A 19,165-nucleotide genomic window follows, 5' to 3' on the forward strand; every position below is an offset into this window, starting at 1 on the left:
TCACCACTGTTTTAATTGTTGCTTGAGGACAAGCAATCATCCTAAATTGGTGTGGGAAGGGGAAGAATAGGAAGAAGGTGACAACAACAATGAAGATGAACTACAAGGTGGTAAAGTTCCTTTTCCTCTTATTTATTTCCAATATTTTTAATTGCATGATTGTCTCTTATTCCTTTGTATAGATGTGTGTTGTGAATAAGCATAGCTTGATTGCTGAATTATAACATGTTGCTATGATATCATGATTATCATCTTGAATTTTGTGAGTCAAAGCAATTAAGAATCATAATCTTAAACAAACAAGGTAATTAAAGAAGAAGTTAGCATGAGCTTATAATTATTGGGAAGCTAGCATGACTATTGTTGCTCAATTGCATTTGAATTTATTTAATTGAAGTTTTCATCTAGGACATTTTATGAAATTTTTGAAATCATAAAAACCTTGGAAAAGCAAATGCAATTAAAGCAAGAAAAGAAAAGGAAAAGAATGAGAAAGCTGAAGGCTCTAAGTACCAATGACAATTCATTTGTCAAGTACTTGTGGTGTTTATGTATCAAGCAAAAAGTTTGAAAACAAAACACTTAGAGTTAAGGTTAGGCTCAAGTGCAAAAGCACTCCCTTAAAGCTCAAGGCTCTGAGCATCAATGATTAGAAAGTCAAGAAGACAAGAAACAAAATGAGCTAAAAGAGCCCTCTAATTAAATGCTTGTGGTACTTATGTATCAAGTGGTAATACTTGGAAATAAAGCATTTAGAGTCGTAGCTTTGCTTTTAACTCTTGGTGCGAAGCACCCAAAAAGATAAGCTAAAAAGAGAATGAAAAGCTTGCTTCAAGGAAAGAACATAAAGAAAAAGATTTCATAAAATGAGCTAGATAGAAGCATCAATCATGTGAATCTCTTTTGTGATTATAGCATGCATAAGAAAACTAGCTAACCATGAACATTACACTGCTATTCTTCTTACCTTGGATTGTCAAACCTTATTGCATGATTCTCTTCTTGCTTGGGGACAAGCAAGATTTAAGTTTGGTGTTGTGATGCCAGGGCATCATGGCTTATTTTTCTTTGCTTTTTTACCTTTAATTTTCACTAATCATGCTTAATTATTGAGTATTTTTATGCTTAAATCATAGATTACTTTCATCTCTTTGAGTTGATCTATTTTGCAGAAATTGGTACAAAAAGGAAGTAAAAAGCACAAAACAAACATGAAAGAAGAAAGGAGCTTAAAAGTTGAAACAGAGAAAAGAAGTAGAGGAAAGACCCACGTTAGTGGCCACGTTAGTGCCACTAACGTGGAAACTAACATGGACAAAAGGAGAAAGAGCCAAGTTAGTGGCATAGTTAATGCCACTAACGTCTTCGAAGGATATATAAGCCCAAGTTAGTGGCCCCGTTAGTGCCACTAATGTGGGCACTAACGTGGAGGAAAGGGAGCTTGGTAACATTAATGGTATAGTTAATACCACTAACGTTAGGAATGACCAAAGAAGCCCACATTAGTGGCCCCGTTAGTGAGACTAACGTGGGCACTAACGTGGACAACATCTCACCTGGCAGCCTGACCATCTCTTCTTCAATTAAGAATAACTTGAGCCACAAAGCTCCAATTGAGATGATTTTAGTGGCATTGGAAAGTAGGGATCCAGAGATTTCCAAGCTTATATGGCACTACATGGTAAACACTAAATTTGAGGGAAAAAACCTGCCCCGAAAGTTCAAAGATGAACATGGTATCAACTTGTAGTAAGGCCAGCTGACCTCTTCACCTTCCAAGAAGTGTAACTCGAGCTGTAGAGCTTCAACGGATGCGCTTCCAAAATCATTGGAAAGTAAAAATTCAGGGCTTTCTAACAATATATAATAGTATGGGGTGGACATTAATTTTGAGCTTCAGAACCTAGCATCATTAATACTGTTAACGCTGACGTTAGTGGCTGCGTTAAGCACACTAACACCAGCGACAATGCCAGCAACTCTGTCCCCTTCAAACGAGTATAACTTACGTTATAGAGATCCAAATTAGGTGATTTTAGTTGTGTTAGAAAGCTGAAATTCAGAGCTTTCCAACGATATATAATAGTCTATTGTGGTCATGAAATTAGAGCACAAACAATAGGCATCTTTAAGCCCCATAAACACCAACTGGGTAGCAAGTGTAACGTTAGTGCACTAACTTCAGCACTAACGCCACACTTGTAGCGTTAGTGTGGCTAACGGTAGCACTAACGCTAGGACTTGGACCTTAATTTGATTCACTTCTCTCTTAAGTCCACTTCAAAGTTCAAGCAAGCAAGCCCACAATTCTCAACCAATAAAGGCCACAAGAAGCATCTAGAATAGGAATTTTCATTTAATTGTAATTTGCTTTTAATTTTATTTCATTTTGTAATTTAGGAAAGCGTATATCAAGTCCTTAGTTTCATAGAAAAAGGGGGGGCATAGATTCTGGAGAGATGGGTCTTCGGACTCCCTCATCCATACTTCTCCTCCATTTCTTTCTTACTTTGTAAATAATTTTAGTTATGAATTACTAACTCTTTCCATTGGGAAAGAGAGCTCTATTATTTTTCAATGGATCATTAATAGTTTCCATTCTTCTTCTTCTTTCTTTTCTCTTGATTTACTTGAAAGCATTTGATTTTCATCCAATTGAACAAATTTCTCAGAAGAGAAATTGCTCATACTTGGAATTCCTTTGAACCTTGGAAGAGGAATGAAGAAATCATGCTAGAAATGCTTTCTCACATCGGATTAGGTTGGGGGTTGGATGGATATAGTGATATGTAATCTTATCAATACTTTGATCTATAAAAGTGTGTGGTATAATCAATGACCAAACTTCATCTCTTCCCATGAGAAATTAGATCAAGGAATTGGGCAATTGTTCATGCTTAGAGAGATTGGATTGCCAAGGAATTGGGATTCAATCACCTAAGATTGCCAAGAGATCAATGAATGCATTGATTGAGGAAGAGATGAGAATGAACTTGATCCAGAGAATTCAATATCTCTCTATCCCAATGCTATTCTTTTCTTTTACTTCTAGTTATTTACTTTCTTGTATCTTACTTTCCCATACTTTACTTTTCTTGCTCTTTTATTTTCCAGCACTTTACTTTTCTTGCCATTTACTTTCTTGCACTTTATAGCTTCTTTTTTCTTTTATGCAATTAACATTTCCTGTTGTTTACTATCTCGATTATGCTTGTCTAACTAGAATAATCAATCAACTATTGCTTGCTTAATCCATTAATCCTCGTGGGATCAACCTCACTCTCTAGTGAGTTTTATTACATGATACGACCCGGTGCACTTGCCGGTATTTATTGCGAAATTAATTTTTCCGCATCACAAGCCCCACTCCCTTGTGCTCTTCTTGATTTACCTCCACTTTTTGGCAAGTTTCTTCAAATTCAACCTCTTCCTCTTGCTTGATAAGTTCTTTAAAATCTTCCTCTTGGTAGCTTACTTCCAATTAAATCTCTTCATCATTTACCAAGGGCTTTGGAGGTTGTGTATCTCCTTCTTTGACCTCTATTTCATATCCAATGCTAGAAGATTCAACAAAATTATTGAGGTGACTAGTTAGTGTCAATAAAAACTCATCAATGATTGAATCTATCTCTTGATCAACCTATTCAACCTTAGAGGGCTTTACAGCTTTTGGTTCCCATAGACTTTCAGCATCTCCTAAATCTTCAACCACTTCTTCCTCTTCAACAACTACGGCTTTCTCCAATTGTTCTAATACAAAGTTCCACTCCTTATTTTTCACCGAAGTTTCTAATCTCTCTATCATGCTATGCTCTTCATTTGATTCTCCACATGTGGCCATGGGAGTGCTTTGAGGGCTAAGATTTGGGAGGCTAAATTGGTTACTACCTCTTGAAAAATAGTATAAAGCTCCCTTTACTCTTGAAAAATTGAGATAAGAGTGTCATCCATTGGGGTTTGGGGTAGATACGATGGTTCATTATTTGGGAAAAATGGTTCATGATAGGAAGGTGGTTCATCTTGATAAGCATATGGAGGTGGTGCATATTGAAGTGGTGGTTCATCTTGATAAGCATATGGAGGTGGTGCATATTGAAGTGGTGGTTCTTGGGAGTATTGATGTTGGAATTGTGGTGGCTCCAAGTATGGTTCATATGGTTGTTGGTAGGGTAGATAAGGGTTAGGATCATATGGTAGTGTTTGGTGATATGGGGCTTGTGAGTATGGTGGTTGAGGGCTATATTGAGGAGGGGGTTCATAGGCATATGGTGGTATTTGTTGATAATCATAAGGAGGTCCACCATATGCATTAAATTGGTATGCATCTTGGAATGGTTCTTGCTCATAGTACATTAGAAGAGGTTGTTGCCATGAAGGTTGTCCATAAGCTTGAGGCTCCTCCCACCTTTGATTGTTCCATCCTTGATGTATCCTTATTGTAATTTTCTTTTTTTACAACATAGTTAAAACCAAACTCATAGCCAAAGTGATGAGAATTCAGAGTAGCAAAAGAAAATAAAAATAAAAACTAATAAAAAACAAAGACAAGCAAAGTCCTACAACTAGAAAAACTAGCAAACAAACCAAAAATCAAGCTATTCATAATATCAACATATGTATAATAACAAATAACATGGCACATTTGCAATTCCTCAGCAACAGCGCCAAAAACTTGATGTGAGGAAAATCATCGTTTAGGAATTTCACAAAATAATTTTGTTGCAAGTATAGTTTCCAAACTGACAAACAACCCTCAATCAAAGTTTAATTTGTTTGTCACTTAAGTCAACCCAATAAAAACCGAGAGTATTTAAACCTCGGGTCGTCTCTCAAGGAATTGCAGGGAAGTGTGCATATTATTGGTTATGGGAAAATATTTTTGGGGTTTTAGGTTTGATAGACAAGAAAATAAAACCAATAACTAAGGAATATAAATGCTAAAAGCTACTCAAGACAAGGATTAAGAGTCAAGGTATCCTATCTTGGATTATTGACCATAACATGGTGATTACAAAGAGTTAATTCCACTAATTTGTCCTCTAACATCGGAGGGTTAAGTCAAGTAGACATAAATGGTCCTGTAACCAATTAACAACCCTAAATCACCAATAGAACTGGACATCAATGATCTCAAGGGACCTAAGTGATGAGACGCAGAAGCTGGTGAATTAAAAATTATTAAATGGTTACGTTGCAAGTATAGTTCTTAACTCACCGAAAATCTGCCTATCAATTTAGAAATATGTCACAGAGAATTAAATTAAAAATTACTGGGAGTTTTAAGTCCCAGGTCGTCTCCCAACAAGTTGCAGAAAAGTGTGCTACCTTATTAATCAGATGTGCCAAGAAGTTGAGCTAAGTAAATTGGAATATAAATTGAGGAAATTTAAATAATATGAATAAAAGCCTTGACTGGGAGTTGATTGGTTGGAATTTCTATTATTGGTGGAGTGAATGTAAGATTAATTTATAATTAATGGTTGTTCTGTTTGGTTATCTTTTACCAAGTAAGGAAAAGTCAAACAAGCTGGAATGCCAGATCTGTTCACAAGTTGCAACCCACTTAGTTCAAAGGGATTGGCGTTGGTGACAGGATAGCAATCCAACATTTAACCCAATTACAAATTTTTCTTCAATCCTTCCAACTCAAGAATTCCTTTTAATCAACACCCCATCAAGTAAGGAAACTACTCACGTATTGTAAATAAAGAATCCAAAGCATATGAAAGGGAATTAAAAGAAGACATGATTATTGGAATTGAAATTAAATTAAAAAGAAATAATCCTTGCATTAAATAATCATAAAAGTATTCAAATAACAAAATTGAACAAAACAAGGAACATAGAAGAATGAAACCAAGTTAAGAAAACAAACTAGAATGATGAAGTCTTGATGAGGAAATAACTCTTCTCAATGTTCCAATGCTAAGACCAATTGAAAATTAAAATTCTAAAAACCTAGAGAGAAAAACCTAAGAGAGTAAAAACTTGTTCTCCAACTGTCTCTGAATGAATCTCTTATTCGTTTCTGCATGTTCTCTGACTCTAGTCTGCTGTTCCGGGCCGAAAACTGGGTCGAAATAGGGCCTAAAATCGCCCCCAATGAATTCTGCAGATTATGCAGATCGCACATGTCACGCGATCATGTCATCCATGCGGACGTGTCATTCGCGCTTTTCCTCGCCACGCGTTCGCGTCGTCCACGCTACCGCGTCGCCAGAACTTTTCCAATTCGCGCAGCCGCGTGAGCCATGCGGCCGCATCACTGCGATTTGCTCTCCTTCGCGCGATCGCGTGAGCCATGCGACCGCGTCACTTCTCGCTGGTTATCTCCTCAAATTCTTGTGTTTCTTCCATTTTTGCTAGCTTCCTTTCCAATCTCCAATTCATTCATGCCCTATAAAGTCTGAAACACTTAACACACAGATCATGGCATTGAATGGAATAAAGGAGAATTAAAAATAAATAATTAAAGTCTCTAGGAAGCAGTTTTCAAACATGTAATAAATTCAGGAAGGAAATCTAAATGCATGCTAATTTAATGAATAAGTGGGTAAGGATCATGATAAAACCACACAATTAAACACAATATAAACCATAAAATAGTGGTTTATCAACCTCCCCACACTTAAACATTAGCATGTCCTCATGCTTAATTGAAGGAGATAAGGAAATAAGTATGAACTTGTAGAAACTCATGAAATGCAATGCAAACCTATATACATATAAATAAATGCAACTATATGATTCTTGTCCACTTGATCAAAAGTAAATAAGCTCTTCAAAACAATTACAAATCAAATTCCACTAATTCTATCATTATACAATAAAATGGATAAAAGTGCAAGAAGATAGCTCATGAAAGCAGGGAACTTGAAAATTCAAGTATTGAACCCTCACTGATAATGTATGTACGCTCTGATCTCTAGTGTATAGGGTGGTCACTCTATCCCTCTCTAATCATGTTTTCTAACTTTTGTTCTTCTCCTAACCAATCAACAATAGTTAATACACCAATGCAAACATCATGAGGTCTTTTCAAGGTTGTAATGGGGCTAAGGTATAGGCAGGGTTGTATATTTGGTCAAGTGAGCTAATAAATTGAATCTTTAATTAACCCAAGCTCTAATATAACTTGTATACACTTAATGTCATCTTTAAATTTCATACCTAGCTACCCAGAATTCCCTTTTTCAATCCATACTCATGTATCAACTTATATATTTTTTTTTTGGTTCTATCATATGTGCATTGATCTTCGAATTCTGAATTCAACATTGGGGCAATTTTGTCCCCTTATTTATTAATTTTTCATATTTTTTATTATTATTATTATTATTATTATTATTATTATTATTATTATTATTATTATTATTATTATTATTATTATTATTATTATTATTATTATTATTATTATTATTATATATTTATATAAATAAAGCTTGTCGATACACATAGATTTTTAATTCTTGTAGTTTCACATGAGTAGGTATCCAAATTCCCTTTAAATTTTCATGACACATTCTCTTAACAACTTTTGCTCCCACAATTTCCCATACTTAACTAGCACACACAATTCTATCTTAAGCAAACTAAAGATTCAATTTGGGATATACGATTGTTTTTCGGCTTAAGGTTAGTAATGTGGTAAAATATCGAACAAATGGGAATTAAAGGCTCAAAGTGGTTAATAAAGGTAATTGAAAAGGGTAGGCTTAATTTGGATGAGTGAGTTTAAACAAATAATGGCCTCAATCATGTGCAAGCACGCAAATATAATAACTATTGGACATATAAGATAAAAAAAATACAGATTACAATCATAGAGAAGTAAACACACAAGAACGAAATAATTATGGTTAAATAATGTAACCATTCATAAAGGCTCAAATCTTTCACAGGTTGTGTGTTCTTTAACTCAAATATCATGTTCCAAATACAACTCAAGCAAATTTATCATAAAAATTTTGAAAAATTAGTGAAATTTTGTTCCAAAGATAGATTTTTAAAAGAAACTTATTGTCTTTTCAATCAAGTAGAACATGCATGCAACTATCCTAACCTATGCAATTTATTCTATTCTATAAAGGAAAGAAAATCTAACTAAAATATCCTAATTATTGGTGCCAGAGAAGAGAATTTACCTCCGGAAGTCAGGTACGGACCGACCTCCCCACACTTAAGGCTTTGCACCGTCCTCGATGCCATCTGTCAGAAACAGGGATGGGCTGGTAGCAGTATCTCTCATCTTTGCTTTCTGTTCTTGCCGATCCAACCGTTCGATTATCTGCTGGAGCAATTTTTTAGTTGTAGATGCTTGTGGTGTTGAAGAAGGATTATCTTCAACTGGAGCAGAAGGAAGGCTTGTAGTGGCTGATGAGAGTCTGAGGTATTTCCCGTTAGGGACATACTGATCGTCCCGTGGAAGCATGGCTTTGGTGTCCCCAGCTTTGTAGGAGACTCTGGCTGCTAAGACAAGATCTGAGACCAAGGCGGGGAAAGGTAAGTTGCCTGCAATTTGTACGTGTTCCATAGCATTCCGGATGTGTCTTGCGAGATTCAGAGGTTGCTCTGTAAGGATGCACCATAGTAAAACAGCCATGTCTGCAGTGAAGGAGGACTCATGAGTGCTCGAAAAGACGTAATGGGACACGATCTGTGCCCATACGTGAGCCTCCAAGGTAAGTGCTGAAGCCAAGAATCCCTTAGGGCGGGTACGGTGGTATCCGTAGATCCAACAGCTGCCAGGTAATCCGATGACTCCGAGAACGGAGTCCCAGTCGAATTGGTATCTCTGACGCTGAAAGGTGGCTACTTGAAAAGCGTCCATTCCTGTTGGAATAGGGGGAAGACTCAGAGCTTGCTGAATGGCCTCTTCTGTGATGGGGACTTGCTTTTGCCGGAAATAAACAGACTGCAGGGTCGGCATGTAGAAGTTGGAGTAGAACTCAACTACCCAAGAAAGATTGACCTACCTCAGCTGTCTCCGTAGGAAACCCCATTGTCTTCACTCAAGTTGCGGCTCAACAAAGGTGGCAATATTGGACGGGAGGATAAGAAGGTATTCATTGTTATAATTCCTTTCTGCCATGATAGGGAACATCTGCTCACAGTAGCGATTGGGAAATCGCGCAGTGTCCTTTGCTGGAAAGGCTTTCTCTTTTTTGTCAACCTTTATTATTCGCTTAACTCTTTTTGTTGAGGGCTTGACTGTGGTTGAAGAAGGCTCTGCCACTAATGCTCTTTTAGTTCCTCTTCTTGCTGGTGGTTTGGAGGTTGCTTTCTCCTTTCCTTTCTTGGTGGCCATCCTGAAAGAAGGGAAGAGAAAGAAAATTAAATTTAAAGAGATATACAGCAAGGAAGGAAACGGAAAAGAGGGTGAATGATGCACAGCAAAATGTAGATGACAGTAACACATGCTCTCGAGTACATATGAAAAGCCATCAATGGAAAATAGCTAGTGCGTACAAAGTCAAGTGAATGCAAGGTGTTTATTGGCATGCCGGAAAAGGGCATGAGTGGCATAGACCAAGCATTACTTCGTAACAAACCATCACGTTTATATCGACAATTGAATTCAATTAATAAAATAATAATGAAAAGTTGTGAAAAGCAAGCATTGAATAGTATAGCAACATAGAGAAGTGCATAATGTCACATGAGCTTTTTCACAAACACATAGCATGCATGGTGAATAGGGTATAGAAAATATGAAGATGAACATGCAAGCAATCCCTTAAATGGGAGAAAAATAATTGTCAAACAATTTGCAATAATCCACAAGCATATAATGAGGGATGATAACTCAAAAGGTTTCTAACACCATGTAAAGAAAAGAAAAGAAGAAGAAGAAAAATAAAAATTTGAAAAGAAAAAGAAAAGAAAAAGAAAATAATAATATATATACATAATATAAGAAGAATTATAGGAAAAAGAGAACAAGGAAGAAGAAGGTAAAACCTTGTTAATGGTGGTAAGAAAGATAGAGAGTGAAAGGTGAGATAGAAGGGGGAAGGAAGAAATAAGGAGGGAAAAGAAAAATTAGAATTTGGGGGAGAGAAAGATAAGATAATTTGGCAATTTAGGTTGAGCTGTGCGGCGCATGCGACGCGGCCGAGTGGGGCACGCGTTCGCGTGGGTGCTCGTCAGGTAAGGGGACGCGATCGCGTCGGTCACGCGGTCGCGTGACCCGTGTTATGCTGCTGGCGCGAGTGCAGCCTCGCTCCAGAACAACTCTCTGTTCGATTTATTTTAGTTGCCAAAATTGGGTGACGCAATCACGTGGGTCATGCGATCGCGTGAGTGTGCGTTATAAAATGGGTGACACGGCCGCGTCGGCGACGCGATAGCGTGATAAGGATTGTGCTTCCAGCACCAATCCAGCACTACTATTGCACAATATCTCAGTGTGCACCCTTTTACGTCGAAAATTCAGGGCACGCGGCCGCGTGGGGCACACGGTCGCGTGGGAGGCCAGGATTCCCATGCGACGCGAACGCGTTAGGGACGCAGTTGCGTGGGTCGATTTGTGCCATTGGCACGCCTCCAGCCAGACTCCAGCCGAACTCTCTGTTCGTTTATTTGTTTTCTCCACCCTCTTTGTGAAGCGGACGCGTCGCTGATGCGATCGCGTCGCGCGGCGAAAAACCCTCTTTTTTAAAAAAAAAAAAAGAAATATGAAGACATGAAATGAAAATGCATGAAAGCACTAATAAAGAGAAGAGTTATTAAAGAAGAAAAACTAAAAGTGAAGAAAAGAACGATCATACCGCGGTGGGTTGTCTCCCACCAAGCACTTTGCTTTAACGTCCGTAAGTTGGACGCTCCACCAGCTCAATCGGCTGCTATGTGGGGATCTTCCAGGCGGAAGATCTCAAGCTCCTTATTTTTCTGCACCTTCTCACCATGGTACAGCTTCAGGCATTGTCCATTGACCTTAATAAGTTCAGAGCTTGAAGGATGGCTTAGGTGATAAACTCCGTATGGTTCAACCTTCTCTACTCTGTATGGACCTTCCCATTTTGATCTCAACTTACCGGGCATGAGCCTTAGTCGAGATTTGTAAAGGAGGACAAAATCTCCAGGTTGAAACTCTTTCTTCTTGACGTTCTGATCATGCACAGCTTTCATCTTTTCCTTGTAAATTCTGGAGTTCTCATAAGCTTCTAGGCGAAGGTTCTCCAGTTCCTGCAGTTGCAACTTCTCTTCAGCTCCGGCGTTCTCAATTCCCATGTTACACCCCTTAACTGCCCAGAAGGCTCTGTGTTCTATTTCAACTGGGAGATGACAAGCTTTTCCATAAACTAAGCGGAAGGGACTCATCCCAATGGGCGTCTTGTATGCCATTCTATATGCCCACAGTGCATCTTGTAGCCTGGTGCTCCAGTCTTTTCTTTGAGGCTTTACTATCTTTTGCAAGATACGCTTAATTTCTCTGTTCGATACCTCGGCTTGCCCATTAGTTTGGGGATGGTAAGCTGTTGCAACTTTATGGATTATCCCATGCTTCTTCATCAATCCTGTTAGTCTCCTGTTACAAAAATGGGTGCCTTGATCGCTCACGATTGCTCGTGGTGACCCAAAGCGACATATAATATGGTTTCTCACAAAGGAAACAACAGTGTTAGCATCATCAGTGCGGGTAGAAATTGCTTCTACCCATTTGGAAACATAATCCATAGCTAACAATATATAAAAATATCCATTAGAATTTGGAAATGGACCCATGAAGTCAATGCCCCAAACATCAAAAATTTCACAGAAGAGCATATATTGTTGAGGCATCTCATCCCTTCTGGATATATTACCAAATTTCTGGCATGGGGGGCAGGATTTACAAAACTCAGCAGCGTCTCTAAAAAGAGTAGGCCACCAGAATCCGCAGTCTAAGATCTTTCTAGCTGTTCTTTGAGGGCCAAAATGTCCTCCACTCTCGGATGAGTGACAGGCCTCTAAAATGGACTGGAATTCTGATTGAGGCACACAATGTCTAATTATCTGGTCAGCGCCACATCTCCATAAATATGGGTCATCCCATATATAATATTTAGACTCGCTTTTCAGCTTGTCTCTTTGATGTTTAGAAAAATGTGGAGGAAATTTGCGGCTAACTAAATAATTAGCAACAGGTGCATACCAAGGGATTACTGCAGATACTGCTTGCAGGTTGTCAAAAGGAAAATTATCATCTATAGGAGTAGAATCATCCTTAATATGTTCAAGGCGACTCAAGTGGTCTGCTACTAAATTCTGATTACCACTCCTATCCTTTGTTTCTAAATCAAATTCTTGTAACAGCAGTATCCAACGTATAAGTCTTGGTTTGGATTCCTTTTTAGCTAATATATACTTGAGAGCTGCATGGTCCGAATACACTACTACTCTAGTGCCAAGTAAATAGGCTCGAAATTTATCCAGAGCAAAAACAATAGCCAGAAGCTCATTCTCAGTAGTAGTATAATTGGACTGGGTAGTGTCTAAAGTCTTAGACGCATAGGCAATAACAAAAGGATCCTTACCTTCGCGCTGAGCCAGCGCTGCTCCTACTGCATGGTTGGAAGCATCGCACATGATTTCAAACGATTGACTCCAGTCTGGTCCTCTCACAATTGGGGCTTGAGTTAGAGCAATCTTCAGCTTATCAAACGCTTGTTCGCAATCCTCACTGAACTCGAACTCAATATCCTTCTGCAGTAATCTGGACAAGGGAAGTGCCACCTTACTAAAGTCTTTAATAAATCTCCTGTAGAAACCTGCATGGCCAAGGAATGAACGGACTTCCCTCAAAGAAGAGGGGTAAGGTAAACTAGAAATAACATTCACCTTTGCTGGGTCTACAGAAATACCATTATTAGATACCACATGTCTTAATACAATCCATTGTTTTACCATAAAGTGGTATTTTTCGAAATTCAATACAAGATTTGTGTTAACACATCTGTCTAATACTCGAGATAATCCATCTAAGCAAAGGCTAAAAGAATCACCATAAACGCTAAAATCGTCCATAAAAACTTCCATACAGTCCTCAATAAGATCAGAGAAAAGACTCATCATGCACCTTTGGAAGGTAGCTGGTGCATTGCACAAGCCAAAGGGCATTCTCTTATAAGCATAGGTCCCAAAAGGACATGTAAAAGTAGTCTTTTCCTGATCTTCAGGAGCTATATGAATCTGGAAATAACCTGTGTAACCATCTAAAAAGCAATAATGTGATTTACCTGACAGGCGATCCAGCATTTGATCAATGAATGGAAGTGGGTAGTGATCCTTACCGGTAGCTTAGTTGAGACGCCTGTAATCAATGCAGACTCTCCAAGCATTCTGAACTCTAGTTGCTATGAGCTCTCCATGCTCACTCTTCACTGTAGTGACTCCAGATTTCTTGGGCACCACTTGTACTGGGCTTACCCATTCACTGTCTAAAATGGGATATATGATACCTGCTTCCAATAGTCTGGTCACTTCCTTTTTGACAACTTCCAAGATGGTGGGATTCAATCTTCTTTGGGGTTGACGGACAGGTCTTGCTCCCTCTTCTAGAAATATTCTGTGCTCGTATACTTGAGGGTTGATTCCCACTATGTCTGCCAAACTCCACCCAATTGCCTTCTTATGCTTCCTCAGTACATCAAGTAACTGCTCTTCTTGTTGAGAAGTCAGTTCCCTTGCAATAATAACCGGAAGCTTCTGCTCATCCTCAAGATAAGCATATTTGAGATGTGGAGGGAGAGGTTTCAATTCTAACTTTTGATCATGGGCAGGCTCTGGATTATCCGGGGCTTCTGAAAATGGCGAAGTGCCCTCACTGTCAGTTAAGAGGGTCCCCACACTAGGACCTTATCCAGTGTGCCTCTCTTCAAACTCTTCCTCTTGAATTTCAGCCACACTTTCGTCTATGACATCACACTGGAAGATAGAACGATCTTCTGGGGGATTGTCAATGACTCTATTCAGATTGAAGATTACTATGTGGCCATCTATTTCAAAGGAGTATGTTCCTGAAAAAGCATCCAATTTGAATTTTGATGTCTTCAGGAATGGTCTTCCTAGTAGGATTGATGATGGCTTATCTGAATCATTGTGGGGCATCTCCAAGATATAAAAATCAGTGGGAAATGTGAGCTCTTTAATGTTCACCAAAACATCTTCAACAACTCCAGCCACTGTAATAATGCTTTTATCTGCTAACACAAAACGAGTTGCCGACCTTTTTAAGGGAGGGAGCCTCAAAACATCATATATAGACAAAGGCATTATACTGACACATGCTCCTAAATCACACATGCAATCATAAATTACTACACAACCAATAGTACAACTAACTATGCAAGGACCTGGATCACTACATTTTTTAGGTAATCCTCCCATTAAAGCAGATATAGAACTACCTAAAGGAATAGTTTCTAATTCATTAATTTTGTCTTTATGGATACATAAATCTTTTAGAAACTTTTCATATTTAGGTACCTGCTGAATAACATCAAAAAGGGGAACAGTAACCTCGACCTTTTTGAATATCTCTACCATTTTAGGGTCGGGTTCCAACTGCTTCCTGGGCTTCCTTGCAAGTTGTGAAAATGGAATAGGAGTAGTGTTGTCTGTGGCGTCTGCGCCTTTTGGTGCTTCCTCCTGTGGTTGAGCTATTTCTTCTTCAGCTATGTCCTGTATATCCTCTTCCTCTTCAACATCTTCGATTTCTACCACCTCTTCAGCTGAGGCATATTCTGGTAAGCTTGGTTCCTCCTGATTCCTCTCCTGCAGTGTGGTTCCGGACCTCAGGGTGATGGCATTAATGCCTCCCTTTGGGTTGGGTAATGGTTGAGAGAGGATTCCAGTGGTGCTTGAAGGTTGGTTATTAGAATTTTGTGCTGGTACAAACTGTGTCATAAAAGCTTGCATAGTAGAGGTGAGACCATTCAGACTGGCATTAATACTATTTATGATGTTACTTTCCATGGCCTGTTGTCTTTTCTCAAAAGATTGCAGTAGGTCTTCAGTAGAAGGTGAAGAAGAATGGGTAAATTGAGAGGTCTGCTGCTGATTGTTCTGTGGTCCTTGGTTCTGCCTCAGGTGAGGTGCTCTGTAAGGTTGATTTTGCTACCTGTTGTTGTTATTGTTCCACCTCTGATTTCCCTGATTATCTCTGCCTCCTCTGTTATTATTGTCTCTCCAATTCTGGTTTGAATTATCCTGCCATCCATGGTTATTATTTCCACTTTGATTGTACCCTTGGTTGGGGCGGTCATAGAAGTTGTGAGTGGATGCCACCATGTTGTCTTCTTGTTGGAGCTGTGGGAATTCATCAGTGTAATGGCTGTAATCAGCACAGATTTCACAAATTCTTTGTGGGACTAGTTGTTGGTTTTACTGTGGCGGAGGAGGTTGAGCTTGCTGAGCTTGTTGATTCAACTGTATTTGCTTCAGCAAGTTGGTCATTTCACAGATGCCTTCACGTAGAGCAGCAGTCTCGCTGCTAGAAGATACTTCTACAACAGCTTTTGAACAGCCTTGCTTCTGTCTGTGGTTCCTAGTGGATTCAGCTAAATCACTGATCAATTGCCAAGCTTCATCAGTGGTCTTGTACTTCTTCATAGACCCATTGCTGGCACTTTCCAGTATGGTCTTATCTTGGGGACTAGCTGAGTAGCACGATCTGTCAATCATGTGGTGGGGGCATGCTTCCAAAAGATTATTGAAGCGCTCCCAGTATTCAAAGAGAGTTTCATTGTCATCCTGAATAATTGTGGAGATATCCTTCCTTAGCTTATCAGTGACTTCAGATGGGAAGAATTTCTCCAGAAACTCCTTTCTGAGTGTATCCCAGTTGGATACATTTGCTAGAGGTTAAGTGTAGTACCACTCTCTTGCTTTTCCCTCAAGAGAAAACAGAAAAGCTTTCAGCAGTATTGAAGTTTCATCAGTGCCATCACGCCTGACAGTAGAACAGACTGCCTGGAAATCTCTCAAGTGCTTGATAGGCTCTTGAGCAGGTAGGCCATGAAACCTGGGCATCAAATTTAGCAGTGCGGGCTTTATTTCAAAGTCTGTAGCTACCGCCGGATGATGCGCTTGAAACGGTTGCATTGTAAAATTAGGGTCTCCTTCCTCCTGGATGGTAACTCTCCTAGCTGCCATGTTTTCTGCACGTAAAACAACCGAATCAGTAGAACAGGGGCTGGTTTCTTCCTCAGATTCACTTTCAGATCCGCCCTCAGAGCGGGCTAACCGACGCTGTTCTCGCCTTATTCGTGAAATTGTCCTTTCAATTTCAGGATCGAATATTAGCAAACGCGGATCAGGAAGTGAACGCGTCATTTGACGGAAGAAACATGCAGCTCGTAGTAGCAAAACAAAATAAAATGCAGATAAATAAATTCTAATTAATAAAATTAGAACTCTATTGCAACTCCCCGGCAACGGCGCCAAAAATTGATGAGACGCAGAAGCTGGTGAATTAAAAATTATTAAATGGTTACGTTGCAAGTATAGATCTTAACTCATCGAAAATCTGCCTATCAATTTAGAAATATGTCACAGAGAATTAAATTAAAAATTACTGGGAGTTTTAAGTCCCAGGTCGTCTCCCAACGAGTTGCAGAAAAGTGTGCTACCTTATTAATCAAATGTGCCAAGAAGTTGAGCTAAGTAAATTGCAATGTAAATTAAGGAAATTTAAAATAATATGAATAAAAGCCTTGACTGGGAGTTGATTGGTTGGAATTTCTATTATTGGTGGAGTGAATGTAAGACTAATTTATAATTAATGGTTGTTCTATTTGGTTATCCTTTACCAAGTAAGGGAAAGTCAAACAAGCTGGAATGCCAGATCTGTTCACAAGTTGCAACCCACTTAGTTCAAAGGGATTGGCGTTGGTGACAGGATAGCAATCCAACATTTAACCCAATTACAAATTTTTCTTCAATCCTTCCAACTCAAGAATTCCTTTTAATCAACTCTCCATCAAGTAAGGAAACTACTCACGCATTGTAAATAAAGAATCCAAAGCATATGAAAGGGAATTAAAAGAAGACATGATTATTGGAATTGAAATTAAATTAAAAAGAAATAATCCTTGCATTAAATAATCATAAAAGTATTCAAATAACAAAATTGAACAAAACAAGGAACATAGAAGAATGAAACCAAGTTAAGAAAACAAACTAGAATGATGAAGTCTTGATGAGGAAATAACTCTTCTCAATGTTCCAATGCTAAGACCAATTGAAAATTAAAATTCTAAAAACCTAGAGAGAAAAACCTAAGAGAGTAAAAACTTGTTCTCCAACTGTCTCTGAATGAATCTCTTATTTGTTTCTGCATGTTCTCTTACTCTAGTCTGCTGTTCCAGGCCGAAAACTGGGTCGAAATAGGGCCCAAAATTGCCCCCAATGAATTCTGCAGATTATGCAGATCGCACATGTCACGCGATCGCGTCATCCATGCGGACGCGTCATTCGCGCTTTTCCTCGCCACGTGTTCGCGTCGTCCACGCTACCGCGTCGCCAGAACTTTTCCAATTCGCGCGGCCGCGTGAGCCATGCGGCCGCGTCACTGTGATTTGCTCTCCTTCGCGCGGTCGCGTGACCCATGTGACCGCGTCACTTCTCGCTGGTTATCTCCTCAAATTCTTGTGTTTCTTCCATTTTTGCTAGCTTCCTTTCCAATCTCCAATTCATTCATGCCCTATAAAGTCTGAAACACTTAACACACAGATCACGGCATCGAATGGAATAAAGGAGAATTAAAAATAAATAATTAAAGTCTCTAGGAAGCAGTTTTCAAACATGTAATAAATTCAGGAAGGAAATCTAAATGCATGCTAATTTAATGAATAAGTGGGTAAGGATCATGATAAAACCACACAATTAAACACAATATAAACCATAAAATAGTGGTTTATCACTAAGTCCTTAATCACAAGTCAAGAGTATCAAAATCTACTCTAAAATTCAACCAAGCATTTTATCGAACACTTGGTAGGCATAAAAGAAAAGCATGGTAAAATAGCAAGAAATATAAAATCTAAAACTACTTTATGCAAAAAAAATAATAATAACAACTCAATTAAATAATAATAAACAAAGACACATCAAATTGCATTAAAAAAATCCAAATCCAACAATAGTGCATGAACATAAAAGCAACAAAATAAAGAAAATAACAAGTAAATCTAAGAAAGCAAAGATGTAAGAACAATAAATTGTAAGGAAAACTAACATAAAACAATAATTAAACCTAAATCTAAGAAGTGATTAACTAAATCTACCCTAATTCTAGAGAGAAGAGAGAGCTTCTCTCTCTAGAATATGACCTAAAGCATGTTACTAAACTATCCTAATTGCTCTCCCACTTCTTTCTTCTTGATTTTGGCCTCAAATAGCTTTAGAAATGAGTTAGATTGGGCTTTGGCAGCTGCAGAATTTGCCTGCAGTGTGCTTCACTAAGTTGGTCACGTGCTGCTTGTCACGCGTACACATGACCCACGCGTACGCATCGCTTGACGAACGGTGGTCACGCGTACGCATGGGTCACGTGTATGCCTCGAATTGGGCCTTTAGTCTTGATGGAATTGGGTTGACAATAGCCTCCGTTGATTGCTCTTGGTGTTGGGAAGAAATCCACTTGTGAACCGGGCCATGAACCATTCACGTTTGAGTCAACGTTTGAAGCAAACGTTGACTCAAACGTCCCTTGTGTGACATTATGCAGCTCGGCCAAGTTGCTGTCTTCCATGTTTGGCTCAATGTTTGAACGTGGCTCCTCCATTGCATCTCACTTGGCCAACGTTTGGCCCAACGTTTGAGGCAAACGTTGGCGCAAACGTGGGTCATCCAAGGCATCAATCAGGGGTGCTTCTCCTTGCTAATATATGGCCAACGTTTGACCTCACGTTTGAGGCAAACGTTGGCGCAAACGTTCGCTCTTCTCCAGGGTGTTCTTCATCTGCTTCTCACGTAACGTTAGCTCAAACGTGAATCCCTCTTTTCAAGCCCATTCTTGCAACCTTCTTCCAAGCTTTATTTCACCTATCATCAATCAACAATTGTATCAAAGCTATGCCATAATCATGAGAGTTGTTCTTCTTCTTGTCACATGAGCAATTATGGCATAAAAACTCTTGAAAATGCATCAATTTATCCATGGTTGATTAAATCAAAGGAA

At 38.9% G+C, this 19,165-nt stretch overlaps 1 non-coding gene across 1 annotated transcript; it reads left to right on the forward strand.

The window, feature by feature from the left end:
- The first annotated feature begins 15,660 nt into the window (after window positions 1–15,660).
- LOC112731132 (small nucleolar RNA R71) lies at window positions 15,661–15,768 on the forward strand. The gene has a single exon (XR_003166923.1). It is a non-coding gene; the product is annotated as a small nucleolar RNA R71 (small nucleolar RNA).
- Window positions 15,769–19,165: the final 3,397 nt, after the last annotated feature.

Source organism: Arachis hypogaea, chromosome 12 (assembly GCF_003086295.3).
Source record: "Arachis hypogaea cultivar Tifrunner chromosome 12, arahy.Tifrunner.gnm2.J5K5, whole genome shotgun sequence".
Taxonomy (NCBI): Eukaryota; Viridiplantae; Streptophyta; class Magnoliopsida; order Fabales; family Fabaceae; genus Arachis; species Arachis hypogaea.